Source organism: Arctopsyche grandis, unplaced genomic scaffold, assembly GCF_051622035.1.
Source record: "Arctopsyche grandis isolate Sample6627 unplaced genomic scaffold, ASM5162203v2 HiC_scaffold_23, whole genome shotgun sequence".
Lineage (NCBI taxonomy): Eukaryota > Metazoa > Arthropoda > Insecta > Trichoptera > Hydropsychidae > Arctopsyche > Arctopsyche grandis.
This window is the reverse complement of record NW_027518431.1, coordinates 629,237-635,930: the sequence shown is the minus strand read 5'-3', so window position 1 is coordinate 635,930 and position 6,694 is coordinate 629,237.

Genomic DNA, 6,694 nt, shown 5'->3' with positions numbered 1-6,694 from the left:
ACCCATCTGAACCTAACCATCACCGATGTCGAAGAAATGGACATTGCCAAAATATCCACAAAACGTGCTTATCTCACTATACCTTATCCAACCTAACCTAACCATCACCGAAAATAGAGAATTCGACATTGCCAAAATATCCACAAAAAGTTCTAATCCTACCAAACCTCACCCATCTGAACCTAACCATCACCGAAATCAAAGAATTGGACATGAATTAAATATCCACAAAACGTGCTTACCTCAAAATACCTAACCCAACCTAACCTAACTATCACCGAAGTCAGAGAATTCGACATTGCCAAAATATCCACAAAAAGTTCTTATTCTACCAAACCTCTCCCATCTGAACCTAACCATCACCGAAATCAAAAAATTGGACATTGCCAAAATATCCACAAAACGTGCTTACCTCACAATACCTAACCCAACCTAACCTAACCATCACCGAAGTCAAAGAATTCGACATTGCCAAAATATCCACAAAAAGTTCTTATCCTACCAAACCTCACCCATCTGAACCTAACCATCACCGAAATCAAAGAATTCGACATTGCCAAAATATCCACAAAACGTGCTTACCTCACAATACCTAACCTAACCTAACCTAACCATCACCGAAGTCAGAGAATTCAACATTGCCAAAATATCTACAAAAAGTTCATACCCCACCAAACCTCACCCATCTGAACCTAACCATCACCAAAATCGAAGAAATGGACATTGCCAACATATCCACAAAACGTGCTTACCTCACTATACCTTATCCAACCTAACCTAACCATCACCGAAGTCAGAGAATTCGACATTGCCAAAATATCCACAAAAAGTTCTTATCCTACCAAACCTCACCCATCTGAACCTAACCATCACCGAAATCAAAGAATTGGACATTGCCAAAATATCCACAAAACGTGCTTACCTCACAATACCTAACCCAACCTAACCTCACCATCACCGAAGTCAGAGAATTCGACATTGCCAAAATATCCACAAAAAGTTCTTATCCTACCAAACCTCACCCATCTGAACCTAACCATCACCGAAATCAAAGAAATGGACATTGCGAAAATATCCACAAAACGTCCTTACCACACAATACCTAACCCAACCTTACCTAACCATCACCGAAGTCAGAGAATTCGACATTGCCAAAATATCCACAAAAAGTTCTCATCATACCAAACCTCACCCATCTGAACCTAACCATCACCGAAATCAAAGAATTGGACATTGATTTATAATCCACAAAACGTTTTTACCTCACAATACCTAACCCAACCTAACCTAACCATCACCGAAGTCAGAGAATTCGACATTGCCAAAATATCCACAAAAAGTTCTTATCATACCAAACCTCACCCATCTGAACCTAACCATCACCGAAATCAAAGAATTGGACATTAATAAAATATCCACAAAACGTGCTTACCTCACAATACCTAACCCAACCAAACCTAACCATCACCGAAGTAAGAGAATTCGACATTGCCAAAATATCCACAAAAAGTTCTTATCCTACCAAACCTCACCCATCTGAACCTAACCATCACCGAAATCAAAGAATTGGACATTAATAAAATATCCACAAAACTTGCTAACCTCACAATACCTAACCCAACCTAACCTAACTATCACCGAAGTCAGAGAATTCAACATTGCCAAAATATCCACAAAAAGTTCTTATCCTACCAAACCTCACCCATCTGAACCTAACCATCACCGAAATCAAAGAATTGGACATTAATAAAATATCCACAAAACGTGCTTACCTCACAATACCTAACCCAACCAAACCTTACCATCACCGAAGTAAGAGAATTCGACATTGCCAAAATATCCACAAAAAGTTCTTATCCTACCAAACCTCACCCATCTGAACCTAACCATCACTAAAATCGAATAAATGGACATTGCCAAAATATCCACAAAACGTGCTTATCTCACTATAACTTATCAAACCTAACCTAACCATCACCGAAAATAGAGAATTCGACATTGCCAAAATATCCATAAAAAGTTCTTATCCTACCAAACCTCACCCATCTGAACCTAACCATCACCGAAATCAAAGAATTGGACATGAATAAAATATCCACAAAACGTGCTTACCTCACAATACCTAACCCAACCTAACCTAACCGTCACCGAAGTCAGAGAATTCGACATTGCCAAAATATCCACAAAAAGTTCTTATCCTACCAAACTTCACCCATCTGAACCTAACAATCACCAATATCAAAGAATTGGACATTGCAAAAATATCCGAAAAAACGTGCTTACCTCACAATACCTAACCTAACTTAACCTAACCATCACCGAAGTCAGAGAATTCGACATTGCCAAAATATCCACAAAAAGTTCATACCCCACCAAACCTCACCCATCTGAACCTAACCATCACCGAAATCGAAGAAATGGACATTGCCAAAATATCCATAAAACGTGCTTACCTCACTATACTTTATCCAACCTAACCTAACCATCACCGAAGTTAGAGAATTCGACATTGCCAAAATATCCACAAAAAGTTCTTATCCTACCAAACCTTACCCATCTGAACTTAACCATCACCGAAATCAAAGAATTGGACATTAATAAAATATCCACAAAACGTGCTTACCTCACAATACCTAACCCAACCTAACCTAACCATCACCAAAGTCAGAGAATTCGACATTGCCAAAATATCCACAAAAAGTTCTTATCCTACCAAACTTCACCCATCTGAACCTAACAATCACCAATATCAAAGAATTAGACATTGCAAAAATATCCACAAAACGTCCTTACCACACAATACCTAACCCAACCTTACCTAACCATCACCGAAGTCAGAGAATTCGACATTGCCAAAATATCCACAAAAAGTTCTCATCATACCAAACCTCACCCATCTGAACCTAACCATCACCGAAATCAAAGAATTGGACATTGATAAATAATCCACAAAACGTTTTAACCTCACAATACCTAACCCAACCTAACCTAACCATCACCGAAGTCAGAGAATTCGACGTTGCCAAAATATCCACAAAAAGTTCTTATCATACCAAACCTCACCCATCTGAACCTAACCATCACCGAAATCAAAGAATTGGACATTAATAAAATATCCACAAAACGTGCTTACCTCACAATACCTAACCGAACCAAACCTAACCATCACCGAAGTAAGAGAATTCGACATTGCCAAAATATCCACAAAAAGTTCTTATCCTACCAAACCTCACCCATCTGAACCTAACCATCAACGAAATCATAGAATTGGACATTAATAAAATATCCACAAAACGTGCTTACCTCACAATACCTAGCCCAACCTAACCTAACTATCACCGAAGTAAGAGAATTCGACATTGCCAAAATATCCACAAAAAGTTCTTATCCTACCAAACCTCACCCATCTGAACCTAACCATCACCGAAATCAAAGAATTGGACATTAATAAAATATCCACAAAACGTGCTTACCTCACAATACCTAGCCCAACCTAACCTTACTATCACCGAAGTCAGAGAATTCGACATTGCCAAAATATCCACAAAAAGTTCTTATCCTACCAAACCTCACCCATCTGAACCTAACCATCACCGAAATCAAAGAATTGGACATTGCCAAAATATCCACAAAACGTGCTTACCTCACAATACCTAACCCAACCTAACCTCACCATCACCGAAGTCAGAGAATTCGACATTGCCAAAATATCCACAAAAAGTTCTTATCCTACCAAACCTCACCCATCTGAACCTAACCATCACCGAAATCAAAGAAATGGACATTGCGAAAATATCCACAAAACGTCCTTACCACACAATACCTAACCCAACCTTACCTAACCATCACCGAAGTCAGAGAATTCGACATTGCCAAAATATCCACAAAAAGTTCTCATCATACCAAACCTCACCCATCTGAACCTAACCATCACCGAAATCAAAGAATTGGACATTGATTAATAATCCACAAAACGTTTTTACCTCACAATACCTAACCCAACCTAACCTAACCATCACCGAAGTCAGAGAATTCGACATTGCCAAAATATCCACAAAAAGTTCTTATCATACCAAACCTCACCCATCTGAACCTAACCATCACCGAAATCAAAGAATTGGACATTAATAAAATATCCACAAAACGTGCTTACCTCACAATACCTAACCCAACCAAACCTAACCATCACCGAAGTAAGAGAATTCGACATTGCCAAAATATCCACAAAAAGTTCTTATCCTACCAAACCTCACCCATCTGAACCTAACCATCACCGAAATCAAAGAATTGGACATTAATAAAATATCCACAAAACGTGCTTACCTCACAATACCTAACCCAACCTAACCTAACTATCACCGAAGTCAGAGAATTCAACATTGCCAAAATATCCACAAAAAGTTCTTATCCTACCAAACCTCACCCATCTGAACCTAACCATCACCGAAATCAAAGAATTGGACATTAATAAAATATCCACAAAACGTGCTTACCTCACAATACCTAACCCAACCAAACCTAACCATCACCGAAGTAAGAGAATTCGACATTGCCAAAATATCCACAAAAAGTTCTTATCCTACCAAACCTCACCCATCTGAACCTAACCATCACCGAAATCAAAGAATTGGACATTAATAAAATATCCACAAAACGTGCTTACCTCACAATACCTAGCCCAACCTAACCTTACTATCACCGAAGTCAGAGAATTCGACATTGCCAAAATATCCACAAAAAGTTCTTATCCTACCAAACCTCACCCATCTGAACCTAACCATCACCGAAATCAAAGAATTGGACATTGCCAAAATATCCACAAAACGTGCTTACCTCACAATACCTAACCCAACCTAACCTCACCATCACCGAAGTCAGAGAATTCGACATTGCCAAAATATCCACAAAAAGTTCTTATCCTACCAAACCTCACCCATCTGAACCTAACCATCACCGAAATCAAAGAAATGGACATTGCGAAAATATCCACAAAACGTCCTTACCACACAATACCTAACCCAACGTTACCTAACCATCACCGAAGTCAGAGAATTCGACATTGCCAAAATATCCACAAAAAGTTCTCATCATACCAAACCTCACCCATCTGAACCTAACCAGCACCGAAATCAAAGAATTGGACATTGATTTATAATCCACAAAACGTTTTTACCTCACAATACCTAACCCAACCTAACCTTACCATCACCGAAGTCAGAGAATTCGACATTGCCAAAATATCCACAAAAAGTTCTTATCATACCAAACCTCACCCATCTGAACCTAACCATCACCGAAATCAAAGAATTGGACATTAATAAAATATCCACAAAACGTGCTTACCTCACAATACCTAACCCAACCAAACCTAACCATCACCGAAGTAAGAGAATTCGACATTGCCAAAATATCCACAAAAAGTTCTTATCCTACCAAACCTCACCCATCTGAACCTAACCATCACCGAAATCAAAGAATTGGACATTAATAAAATATCCACAAAACGTGCTTACCTCACAATACCTAACCCAACCTAACCTAACTATCACCGAAGTCAGAGAATTCAACATTGCCAAAATATCCACAAAAAGTTCATACCCCACCAAACCTCACCCATCTGAACCTAACCATCACTAAAATCGAATAAATGGACATTGCCAAAATATCCACAAAACGTGTTTATCTCACTATAACTTATCCAACCTAACCTAACCATCACCGAAAATAGAGAATTCGACATTGCCAAAATATCCACAAAAAGTTCTTATCCTACCAAACCTCACCCATCTGAACCTAACCATCACCGAAATCAAAGAATTGGACATGAATAAAATATCCACAAAACGTGCTTACCTCACAATACCTAACCCAACCTAACCTAACCGTCACCGAAGTCAGAGAATTCGACATTGCCAAAATATCCACAAAAAGTTCTTATCCTACCAAACTTCACCCATCTGAACCTAACAATCACCAATATCAAAGAATTGGACATTGCAAAAATATCCACAAAACGTGCTTACCTCACAATACCTAACCCAACTTAACCTAACCATCACCGAAGTCAGAGAATTCGACATTGCCAAAATATCCACAAAAAGTTCATACCCCACCAAACCTCACCCATCTGAACCTAACCATCACCGAAATCGAAGAAATGGACATTGCCAAAATATCCATAAAACGTGCTTACCTCACTATACTTTATCCAACCTAACCTAACCATCACCGAAGTTAGAGAATTCGACATTGCCAAAATATCCACAAAAAGTTCTTATCCTACCAAACCTTACCCATCTGAACTTAACCATCACCGAAATCAAAGAATTGGACATTAATAAAATATCCACAAAACGTGCTTACCTCACAATACCTAACCCAACCTAACCTAACCATCACCAAAGTCAGAGAATTCGACATTGCCAAAATATCCACAAAAAGTTCTTATCCTACCAAACTTCACCCATCTGAACCTAACAATCACCAATATCAAAGAATTAGACATTGCAAAAATATCCACAAAACGTCCTTACCACACAATACCTAACCCAACCTTACCTAACCATCACCGAAGTCAGAGAATTCGACATTGCCAAAATATCCACAAAAAGTTCTCATCATACCAAACCTCACCCATCTGAACCTAACCATCACCGAAATCAAAGAATTGGACATTGATAAATAATCCACAAAA